Genomic DNA, 13,137 nt, shown 5'->3' on the forward strand with positions numbered 1-13,137 from the left:
TTAACTCCACCCCAACCACTGCCTTAAGACAACCACTCCCCCATTACACTACCTGTCATTATCTACCTGTCATCTGGGAGGACCCATGCCCCATCCAGATTAAGATGAAAGAAAGAAGGAACCGCTATGATCAAGAAATTCAGCAGGAAGAAGCTGACACCATCGTTGTCCAACAAGTCCTGATGTGTGCTGGAGAAGCCCATCAAATCTCTGTGGTTTCTGACGACACAGACGTGTTTGTCCTCCTCCTTCACCATCACCTTCAGGCAGGACTGGATGTACCACTCATCATGGAATCCCCCCGCAAGGAAAGGGCAACAGTGGACATCAAGTCCACACTGGCCAAGCATTCAGAAATCAGCCCATGCCATATCGGGATGCGACACCGTAGTGTCTTACTATGGGTTGGCAAAAGGCTCTGTCATCAAAGTTGACAGAAAGCTGGGTACGAACTATCAGCCTTTGGTAATGTGGATGCACCGTTCCAGCAAGTCCTCGACCAAGCCACTGCCTTAAAAAAAAATATATATATATATATTCCAAATGAATGAATAGTAACACAAGAAATACATTGTACATCCTTCATGAGTAAACATTGGAGAAAGCAAATTTGATGCATTTGATTTGAGTATTTTGCATGACATCTCATTTGGGCATGAAGGGGTTAATATCTGAAAATGCTCAAGGGATATCACAGGGCACCCTCCTGTATTTTGAAGAGGTACCCCCAAGCAACAAGAAACAGCAGAGAAAAAAACGTTACCCGACAAAACAAGGTTCATCCCCATGGCTATTAGGAGTCACTGAAAATAAGACATTACAGTCTGAATGCATCATGTACATTACACCTCGTCTTAATAAGACATGCAGTCTGAACTGTGATACCCCTCAGGCCATGTTGCGATTTAATAAATCTGACCGGTTGCTATCATACAGAAGTAACCCATGTTGACCCAAACTCATATCTCTTAAATTAGTACAATAGTGTAAAAAAAAAAAGAGAGAGATAATGGGGCACTTAGGTGGCGTAGCGGGTTAAGCTACGAACCGGTTCCCGGTTCGATTCCGGCTGCAGACATATCCGGCATGTCATCCCTTCTCTCTCTCTCACCCATCCTTCCTGTCAAAATCTCGACTGTCTCTATCAATAAAAAGAAAAATTTTAGTAGGACTGCCCGACTCATAAAATAAAATAAAGAGATAATGAGTTCAGAGGGAGTGTGTTGGCTCAGAGCTCAACCGGGAGCTGCATCTGTTCAGGTGAGGACATGCTTCTGCTCATAGCTGCCATGCAAATTAGAGGCAGTATCCCACTGGCGGTTCATACTGACGCCCTGTACATGAATACAGATTACTCAATGAAACCTGAACCACTTCAGGTCACACAAAAAACAAACAAAGATTAAAGCTTAATAACCTCACTATGCGCCAGCTTAATAACCTCACTATGTGCCAGTTCTCAACCTATCCAGAATTGCGCACGCACACTTTTGTATTTACAGATTCTAGATGCTCCACTGAGAATCACCAAATAATTTTTTTGTCAAGGTATCTCAACACTGATTTCTTTTAACAGTAACTTTTACATGTGTTGGTTTTCCAATTCCGAAGTCTTAATTAAATTGTGTTTATTTACAACCTATGATGCTAATGATCTCCTCCAACATCTTGACAGTACAGATTTATAAAGAGCCCCAACATTTACATGCTTTCTTTACCACAGGTCCATCAATGGTGAATAATACCTTCATTGACACTCAAGGAAAATGTAGCCATCTGTGTTTGTCTTGTGGCATGGGCCAGGTGCATATTGTTCAAGATGTTTTTGTATCCTGATGATTACCTTGTCCCCTCTGCAGCTCTCTAATGGCTGGGCAACGGGCAGAGACATGGAGAGACATCGTCAGAAGAGAGATTGGGTAATCCCACCACAGCAACTCAAGGAAAACTATGATTACACATCAAGGCGGTTTGTTGCCAAAGTAAGATTGCTTTCGGTTTCAAAGGTTGCTGGGGGTATAGCAGGGTGGAAGTACTTGGTATGATTAATTGAATGATCATGCTTTTCAAGGACAGCACCAAGGAAAAAAGGGGTTTCTCATTTTTGGGTTCAGATCCTAATTCCTGGACGCATTTCTGTAATCCTGGACTAGGAAACACTTTGAATGGAGATTAATGGAATTTAATTAGTGGTTTATGTTGTTTTTAACTGTTCTCAGATCAGGTCAGACCTTCCTGGTGGTGAAAAGTTGTATTACTCTATGAGTGGCGCTGGAGTTGATCAAGATCCAGTAAACCTGTTCATTGTGGAAGAGGAAACAGGTAATATCCGCATAAGAGGGATTCTAGACAGAGAAGTGAAGAGCTTCTACACTGTGAGTACTACACATACACACACACACACACACACTCACACGCTCACACAGACACACTCACACACACACATGCACACACATGCACACAGACACACACATACACATACACAGTACTGTATTGTCATGAGAGACCTTTGAGGAATGTGTGTGTTTGTTCTGTCTGTAGCTGGCTGGCGTGGCCAAATTCCGTAATGGCACAATCGCGGAGAGAAGTATAGATATTAACATAGATGTGATGGATGAAAATGACAACCCCCCTATATTTGCTGCAGTTCCAACAGCCAGCGTCAATGAATCAAGCGCTCCAGGTAATAACCTCACCAACAGTCGCAAGTGCTGAGCTGTAGCTACACTAATAACACAACTCTCTACATAGGGCACACAAATATAATGAGTAAGTACCTGTAAACTCTTATCATCAACAGTTCAACTAACAATCAGTCTGTAATCACAGATAGGTCATCAGTAATGTAACATGTGGCCTGTCAGACAGGAGAGAATAGATTGCTGAATAGAACAGAATGAACATGTTAACTGATAATGCTGTCTGACTGAAATAGTGTTGTTGCCTAGTCTAGTCTACCAAAGTGGCACTATTCCAAGATTGTCTGAGTGTTCTTTGACTTCACCCCAGGGACGTTGGTTACCCAGGTGACAGCCACAGATATTGACAAACCCAACCATCCGAACTCTAAGATTTCCTACACCATCGTAAAGCAAGAGCCACCTGAAGAATCCATGCAATTCCACATCCACAAGGACACAGGTTACCTCTATGTGAAGGAGTCAACGATAGACCGAGAGGTACAGCTGGCCTCATGAACTGATATACACCATCCTGTCAAAGCATGTCTGTCCTTTGCTTGTTTACAGGAAATGGTGAGCTGGAAAGCTAATTTTCCTATCTGATGCATCTGTACCACACAGAGACAGAGTTCTTACATTTTGACTATCAAAGGAACTGATCTGGATGGGGAAGCCGGAGGCAACACAGCAACCACTACGGTGAAGATTAATATCCTGGACATCAATGACAATATCCCAACACTGGAAAAAGATGAGGTGAAAACAATGAATCTAATCAAACCCTTGAAACGAGGAACCATACAGTATGGGCCATTTCCTAATTTGAAAAATTCAGATGATCTCTGATTTTGAATCTAAATATCAGTTTATTGTAATATCCAGAGATCTAAACTTGACCTAAGATACATAGTTTGCACTTTTGTTACAATTACTGAGTTTAGCCAACTTGAGCTTCATCATTTCTGCTAGAAGTAATTTCCAACTTTCATGCTTTTCCATGGGTGCAGTACTCTGGAAGCATACAGGAGAACAAAGCGGATGTTGAGGTGATGAGATTCAAGACGCTGGACAAAGACCTGGAGCGCACAGACAACTGGAAGGCTGTATTCGATATTGTCTCCGGAAACGATGACCAAGTCTTCAGCATCGAAACGGACCCCGAGACTAATGAAGGAATTCTTCTGCTAAACAAAGTAGGGGATTAGAGGATTTTTATTAGACACAGTAACTAATAAAGTAAATCACACAGGTCAATCAGAAAATCATTATTACTATATGTGGCAATGATAATATTCCAAACATGTGTGATCTAGGCGGTTCATCATTATCTGTAGATCTACTCTGCAATGTGATTCCATGCTTGTTATACTGTAAGTTGACAATCTCTAATTGCTTTCTGTTTTGCAGCCTGTTGATTTTGAGGAGAATCCTCTTATAGAGCTGGGACTGGCAGTAAGCAACATAGCAAGTCCTGCTGGAGATGGAGAGGATGGGGATTATGATGAGGGTGGAGATGGAGATGGGGATGGGGATGGGGATGGAGGTGGGGGCGGGGATGGAGGCAGGGGTGGGGGCGGGGGTGGTGCTGGGGATGCGGACGGGGGTGGGGGTGCGGGTGCGGGTGGGGGTGCAGGTGGGGGTGCAGGTGCGGGTGGTGCAGGGGGTGCTGGGGGTGGTGCTGGTGCTGGGGCTGGTGCTGGGGCTGGTGCTGGGCCTGGGCCTGGTGCTGGGCCTGGGCCTGGGCCTGGTGCTGGGGCTGGGGCTGGTGCTGGGGCTGGTGCTGGGGCTGGTGCTGGGCCTGGGCCTGGGCCGAAGACTGGGCCGAAGACTGGGCCGAAGACCAGGCCAGGCAAAAGGCCGGGCAAAAAACCTGTGGCTGGTAAAGGTTACCCAGTGAAGATCGCTGTGAAGAACGTGCCAGAAGGGGCGGCATTTAAGCCCAAGGTGAAGCCTGTTCCCGTGTCAGAGGAAGCAGGTGACCGTCCGTTATCAGACGTGTTAACAGACGTGTTAACAACTTACCCTGCCATCGACGAAGATACAGGAGAGCCTGCAAAAAACGTCCGGTGAGATTAGTTCACTTTGGACCTACTTTTCAATTTGAAGATCAATTAGCATTTTCATTATCTCATAAAATGACCATCATTATGATATTCAAGTTTGGAATCATGCTGCTGAGTGTAAAGCCTACATGTTCTCCTTCTCCTCCTTGTCTACATTATTGCCATAGGTATGCTAAAGGCCTTGACCCTGACAACTGGTTAAGAGTGGACCCAGAGACAGCTGATATTAGACTCAACAAGATGCCAGACAGAGAGTCCCCGTTCCTGGTGAACGGAACATATTTTGCCATGATACTCTGCATGACGGAGGGCAAGTTCAGTCACCACACAAGAGGACAAATAATAAGTCACATACAGTAGCATCAGTGGCCAGACTTTAAAATGTTTCTATCACACAAATTCACAGCAGATACGTACAGTATGGGTGTATAACATTTTTAATGAGTGAAATAGAGTTGTGTGGAACGATTATCTCTGGCCTGCTAAGGATACATTAACAAGTGGTCATATTAAACTCATATTATATATTTAATTCATCAATAATGAATCAGCAGGGCTTGTATTTCCAGCACCACAAACAGAGACAGCATGATGGAGAGGAATGGATCATGCTGATGTTCTGTTTCTCCCCTCAGATGTGCCTGCGAAGACAGCCACAGGGACCATCGCCCTACAGGTGGAGGATGTTAACGACAACTGCCCCATGATCACCAGCACACTAGAGTACCTGTGCTCTGACGCTGATGTGGTCAACGTCACCGCAGAAGACCCAGACGGAGAACCCAACGGAGCCCCCTTTCAGTTCACCCTGGTGCCCAAAGAGACCAAGGGAAAGTGGAAGGTGGAGCCCCGCGGTGGTATGAACACTTCTCTGCACAGGGTAGAAATATGGGTGGGCTGCTGGAGACCCCCTTATCTATCGATACAAGAGATGATGTACTTGATATACCCCCCCCGACTAGCCTTCCTGCTGGAAGCTGTGATGTCATCACTCATGCCTGTTCCTCTTGCCTTTCAGATACGAGCATCTCCCTCAGTACTTCGGAGACCCTGTGGCCCGGCAACTATGACCTGGTACTCATTGTGCAGGACCAGCAGGGATTGGCCTGCCCAGACCCTCAGAGACTCCAGTTGCAGGTGTGCACCTGCTCCGAGGGCGAGACCTGTGGGATGAGTGGGATAGACGGAAAGATGGCTGCTGTCAAAGGAAGTTCATCCACATTAGGAATACTGGGAATAGGCCTCTTGATCCTGGGCTTTCTGGTGCTGCTGAGTGAGTATGGGTTTAGAGCGTGTACATGGGAATTCCCGTACATCCAGGTCATACTGAAGGTTGGAAGTGAACTCCTGTGTGTTTTTCCTGGGTTGTGTTTTCAGTTGTGGCTTTCATGCTGCTGACCTGCTCCTGTGGAGCTGCAGGGGGGTTCAACTTCACTGATCTTCCGTTTTATACCAAAGAACACCTCATCTCCTACCACACAGAGGGACTGGGGGAAGACAAGGTAAAATACATACAGCAACCAGAGATGGGACCTTTACCTTTAGAAATATATCCACAAACCTTGTTTAATATGTTTTTTACATGTGATACATGTGCTGTGCCCACTCTGAATGAGTGTCTCTGTTAATAATGTACCACGTCCTCTAACATATCCCCAACTGTCATTTTCTCCCCAATAAAGGAAGTTCCTCTCCTCAACGCCCCCCTGCAGATTTCTCGGATGGCTGCCAAACCTGCGACTATGGCTAGCAATGCAACTATGTATACAAGCAACATGGCCCATGCGACTATGGCTAGCCCTAATATGGCCCATGCGACTATGGCTAGCACTAATATGGCCTGTGCGACTATGGCTAGCTCTAACATGGCCCGTGCGACTATGGCTAGCTCTAACATGGCCCGTGCGACTATGGCTAGCCCTAACATGGCCCTTAATACCACTAACATGAGCTTCGATATGGCCCCCTTCTACACCTCAGAGGTTGCATTGGGTGGCATGTTCTATGACCATGCTGAGCAGGAGGACATGGAGTCGATGGATCAGAGGGACATGTATGCCCATGCTGTGGAGGAGAGCAGACTCGACTACAACGGCATCGCCCTCCCTGATACACTCCTGGATATGTACTTCTCACAGGTGAGCCCTCAGAACCTGGACACATTTCATTTTTTATTGGTTGGAATTATGATAATAATGGGCAATAATGTGTCTCTCATAGCAGAGTGAAATAATACCTTTCAATGTTTTCTAATTCTGTTATATTTAGAAGGCGATCTGTGCTGCAGAGAACCACGTCCAGAAGGACAGTCTGTTAGTGTATGACTACGAAGGCCAGGGCTCTCCTGTGGGCTCAGTGGGCTGTTGCAGCCTCCTGGAATCGGACAACGACCTCCAGTTCCTCGACGACCTGGGGCCAAAGTTCAAGACCCTGGCCGAGGTCTGCTCCCCTCCCGAACCAGATGTGGAGCACATTGAGTTCAAACATACTAACATGAAAAGAGAGAGCAACGTCACCAACATTGCCAACGTCACCCAATCAACCACCAGCAATGGCAACATCAGTCAATCATCCGTCAGCAATGGCAACATCAGTCAATCATCCGTCAGCAATGTCAACATCAACCAATCATCCACCAGCAATGTCAACATCACCGAATCAACTCTCACCAGCCCTGTCACCAACTTCGCCAACATCAGTCAGTTTGCCACTCCGCCACGCCAATCTAGCCAGACCTACCTGGTGCAGCAGCAGCAGCAGCCTGTGTACTACACCACCACCCCTGTGCTGCAGCCAGTGCAGTACGTCATGGAGCCACAGGTTCACAACACTGTGCTGCTGGCAGAGAGGCCCTCTGGTGTCAACCTGCAGAATATGGTAGTGCTCAACGGGCCTCCGGCAGGAGCTGCTCAAGGCCTGGTGCTGCAGGGGCAGCAGTGGAGTGGGGTTGGAGGGCACTTCACTGGCTCTCAGAACCTGATGGTGGTGGAGGGGCACGTACCTGTGGGCTCGGGGCAGATAGGGATGGGACAGGTTCTGCAGGGGGGGCAGGTACTGCAGGGGGGGCAGGTACTGCAGGGAGGGCAGCTGGTGTCTGGCATCCCAGCTCAGGCCAACCAGGGTATGATATTGCTCAACGGCCCTCTCGATGGAACACTAACTGGACACACAGAACACACCACACAGCAGGGCCACACTGGTGTGTTCACCATACCACACAGTACCCTGGAGAGGGGTGAGAGGATGGTCATTGTAGAGGAGAACCAGGTTGGGAGGCAGATGCTGATGTCCAGTGGCCCACGACAGGCCACTCTGAGCAGAGGAGAGAATGTGGTTCTTATGGGGGGTGGTGGACTGGGCCAGGGGGTGCTTGTAGGGGGTGAGCCCATGCTGAACCAATTCCATGGTTCTATGGGGACATTCCCAGGCCCTCAGAATATCATGCTGACAGGTGGACAGGTAATGCTTGGTCAAATGGGGTCAGAGCAGGTGATGTCAGGGCAGATGGTCCAGGGAGGGCTGATAGAGGGAGAGGTCTGTGGTGGTCATGTCATGGTGGAGAGCCCAATGAGTCCAATCTCTCTAAGTCCTATTCCTATGGGTGCAGTACCTCTGAGTCCCGTCAATCTTGGTCCAGCAGTAGCAACAGGTTCAGTACCAGTGCATCCAGGACCAGCTAGGGTGGGGAGTGTGGTGTTGGTGGAGAGACAGGTGGATGGTCCACATGAGGTGAGGGGTGAACATGTTGCCCAGGGGCATAGCCAGAGTAACTCATGGTATAGGTTGTCACAGGGACAATGATGTAATCACTGGAGGCATAGCTGGAGAACAGATCTCACGGAAAGTAATAAAGTAAAGACACTTGAGACAATATTGATCGTTGTGTTTATCTGACAATAGTATGTATCACTGCATGGCTTGTATCTGTACGAGCTATCTATTAGCATAATGTCTTCTGTGGGTAAATATGGGTGTATGTTTTTCTATTTTGTGCAAGGGTTCTAATTTCCACTCGTGTTATTTTGTTTCTGATTGATTTTTCATTAGCATAATCAACAGTTTTTTTGACTGATTTTGGATGTTCTTCTATTGACAGTGATAGTAACCATAATAGTCGTATGACTGGCTCAATGAAGAGGGCCAGCAGCTCTCTATAGGGGCCGCTCATGAGGTGCATGAAATGTATAGCAGTGAGACAGTGATATATGCTCCTCTGTTAACTCAATGACCAGAATAGATTCATGTTGGAAGAAGCCCTCGTTTGGTTATGTTTGTTATGTTTTGGGGGGGTTTATTTGCTCTTTTTGTATTTGTATGACATAATTAAGAATCGTTTTTTCGACTTGTCAGTCAATTGTTGGAATTTGGTATTTTATGCTCTAGGCAAGGGGTCGAACCGCCAACCTAGCGATCATTAGACGCCGGCTCTACCTGCTAAGCCATAGCCGCTCCTTTGTAATCATGATTAGCCTCAATCATGGTGATTTGTTCATGACAGATTATTATTATTAGTAGTATTATTACTATTATTATTATTATTGTACTTTTGTTTCATGTTTTTTACCTCTCTCCCAGTGAATTCATCTGTGAATTAGCCTCTATAGTTCTTAAGCTCAATTACTTTTCATGTATTGGGGATTTCTTTCTATCTATCTATGGGTTCTATTTTTGCTCCAGATTACGTTGATCTCTATATGTTTTTTTAGCACAACTTTGTCTTCAACCTTGACAACAATATTTTTTGTCAAAAAATCCTCAAATGGGAAAGATATTTGGATGATGTGTTTTGCATTTTTCAGGGAAAAATTGAGGAACTGTTGGAATTTGTGTCATTTGTGTCATCAATTGGTGTTTACCCTGATTTAAAATGTTCTCTTGAGTATGACCTGCAACGAGTGTCTTTTCTTGATATGTGGATTGAGTTAAATAATGGGAGCCTCATTACCACACTGTAGGCTACACACAAAAAACATAGAGCTCTACGGACTGTAACACTTTTCTTCTAGCTAGCAGTGCCCACCCTAGAGCTCTAAAGAATGGCTTACCTAAAAGTCAATTTTACAGATTGCGACGCCTTTGTCATTCTGACGAAAACTTCATATAGAGAAGGCTCGAGATTAAACAACGCTTCCTAGAAAGGGGTTATTCTACTAAGCCTAGATCTGCCCTATTGAGAAAAAGTGTCAAAAAAGAAAAACATTATTCAGTGTCTTGTATCACCACTTACACTCCTCAGGTTCGCATTTTTAAGAACACTATCATGAAATATTGGCATATCTTGACCACAGAGCCAGTCCTCACCCAGCATTTTACAACATTTATTTTTCTTTTTGTTTACAAAAGAGGACCTAACCTCCGGAATACATTTGTTAGAGCCAACATATTGCCTAATCCAAAACAGACCCTTCTGGCTCCCCTTAAACAGGGAAGCTACCCTTGTGGCAACTGTGCCCAGTGCCATAATACTCATAAAACCAATGATTTTAGACACCCTAGAATAGGGGAAAGATTCCAGTAAGGGGAGTTATGACATGTAATACAAAAAATGTTGTGTACTTGTGTATCACCCGTCCCCTCAAACAAAGAATCAGTGAACACAAAAGTTCCATAAGACGCAAAACTGTAAACTACCCCGTAGCCTGTCATTTTAATAACCACTCCCACCCCATTTGAATGAATGAATGAATGAATGAATGAATGAATGAATGAATGAATGAATGGTCTTTATTGTCATTGATATAGTACAGGTACCAAACAACGAAATTTGGGAGGGGGGGCTCCCCTGGTGCTAGGAGAAAAAAAAACTAAAAAACAAGAAGGGAAAGGAGCTGGTTTACATAAATAAAGGCTATGTACACTATCCACTATACTATACTATACAAATAAAACACTGTGCTGTACTCTATGCTATGCTATACCTATTCTAACATTTCCTATTCTCTGAACCTTATGTACCCTAGGGTTGTCATATTGCACATAGTGTTATTGCACATTCATTTAAAGTGTCACATAATTTCCTGCCTTAGGTTCTAGGGTATAGAGCAGATTACTCTTTAGAGAGGGAGTGATGTTGACAGGAAGTTATGCCAGAGAGAGCTTTTTTGGATCCACACGCCCAAGAACTGTGGGCTTGTCTAGCGACATGAGAGGTGCACGCTCTGTGGTGAGAGCACCCTCTTGTGGTGCTAATGCCAATATGCATCACTATTTTTTCTTTGGTATACTATAGATACCTCACTAAAGACAAGGTTAGATGTTGTCTCAAATACAAGGAGTGAAATGTTACAATGACCGACACCTCCTGGTTTAGTTGTAACACTGCTTGGAGTGAAATTGAACATTTTTTCCGAAAATGCATTAATCATACATAACCTGCAACTTATGCCTTCATTGAGCATTTGAATAAATATCAGAAGACCATTGCCATTTTTAACACATTTCACACTATTCTTAACCCAGAAACTACTTAACTCACAAACCTAATGATTATGAAGATATTTGACACCTAATATTTATATTTACATGTAATTACATAATTACATTATTCAAAGCGACTTACAACAAATCAATTTGTCAAAGTAAGTGAATCCATTAGTCATCATAAGAAAAACAAATCTATGCTAGGACCAGGGGCCAAAATAATTACTTCTTTTTTTAAAGAATGTTTTCATGTTTATTTTCAGTAGAGAAACTGTACAGGGGAAACTGTTAGTGGGGATGAAGAGGTCTTTAGGAGGGGCAGTTAAGGTGTAACCTGAAGAGATGAGGACAGTAAAAAGTAAGCAAGTAAGTAAAGCTTTATTTATATAGCACCTTTCATACAAGAAATGCAGCTCAAAGTGCTTTACAACAGGAATAAGAACAGAAAGTGAATAAAAAACATATATAAAAACATACATGCATAGAATGAATATAAAAGCAGGGGGAAACAGTAAAAAGAACATGTAAAGATCTAACTTTCCATATCCTTTTCATCTCCCTACCTTACACAGTCTTTCTGTACTACCCACTGGCTTTCCACCAGCACCACAAACATCAGATTTTTACAAAAGCTGTGACCAAGTGGCACAACTGCTGCATCCACATAGAGGCAGCGGCGCCAGGCGGCCAGCTGAGGTGGAAGAGCAGAGTAATCGGGCAGAGGTTTGACCATTGCTTGCCAGTAGGGTGGGGCTGTTCCCTTTGCCACCCAGTAGGCAAGCACCAGGGTCTTGAATCTGATGTGAAGCTGCTACCGGGAAACAGTGAAGGGTGAGAAGGAGAGGGGTGACATGGGATAACTTGGGGAGATTGAACACCAGACATGTGGCAGCATTCTGGATGAGGTCTGATGGCGGAGGCGGGGAGCCCAGCCAGGAGTGCGGTGCAGTAGTCAAGGCGGGAGATCACAAGTGTCTGGACGGAGAGAGATAGAGTTGAGGGTCATCTGCATAGCAGTGGTAGGAGAAACCAAGTGAGGAAATATGCCAGGAGATTTGGTATAGAGGGAGAACAGTAAGGGCTCTAAGATGGAGCCCTGGGGAACCCTGGTAAGAGCCAGGGGGAGAGAAGGATCAGCTGGTTTACTGAGTCCAATGCAGAAGAAAGGTCCAGAAGAATGAGAACAGATGAGAGGGAGGAAGTAGAGTGGAGAGCCTCCGTGACAGCAAGGAGAGCAGTCTCAGTCGAGTGCCCAGCCTTAAAGCCGGACTGGTGAGGGTCAAGGAGGATGTTCTGAAGGGGATAGTGAGAATTGGTTAGAGACAGTTCAAGGGTTTTAGATACAGTGGCGGCTGGTGCTAAAATGTTTGGGTGGGGCACAGGTTATGGGGGCATGCTCCACGGGGAAGAATATCAACTTTAAAATCTGGATTTACAGTCAATTTTAGCATGAGAATAGCTCTACCCCCCTCTACAGACCTCTTCATCCCCTCTACCCACCTCTACAGACCTCTCCATCCCCTCTACCCACCTCTACAGACCTCTCCATCCCCTCTACCCACCTCTACAGACCTCTCCATCCCCTCTACCCCCCTGTACAGACCTCTCCATCCCCTCTACCCTTCTGTACAGACCTCTCCATCCCCTCTACCCCCTGTACAGACCTCTTCATCCCCTCTACCCTCCTCTACAGACCTCTTCATCCCCTCTACCCTCCTCTACAGACCTCTTCATCCCCTCTACCCCCCTGTACAGACCTCTTCATCCCCTCTACCCCCCCTGTACAGACCTCTCCATCCCCTCTACCTTCCTCTACAGACCTCTCCATCCCCTCTACCCTCCTCTACAGACCTCTTCATCCCCTCTACCCCCCTGTACAGACCTCTTCATCCCCTCTACCCCCCTGTACAGACCTCTTCATACCCTCTACCCCCCTGTACAGACCTCTTCATCCCCTCTACCCCCCTGTACAG

Source organism: Nansenia antarctica, assembly GCF_963989245.1.
Source record: "Nansenia antarctica genome assembly, chromosome: 7".
NCBI classification, from domain to species: Eukaryota; Metazoa; Chordata; class Actinopteri; order Argentiniformes; family Microstomatidae; genus Nansenia; species Nansenia antarctica.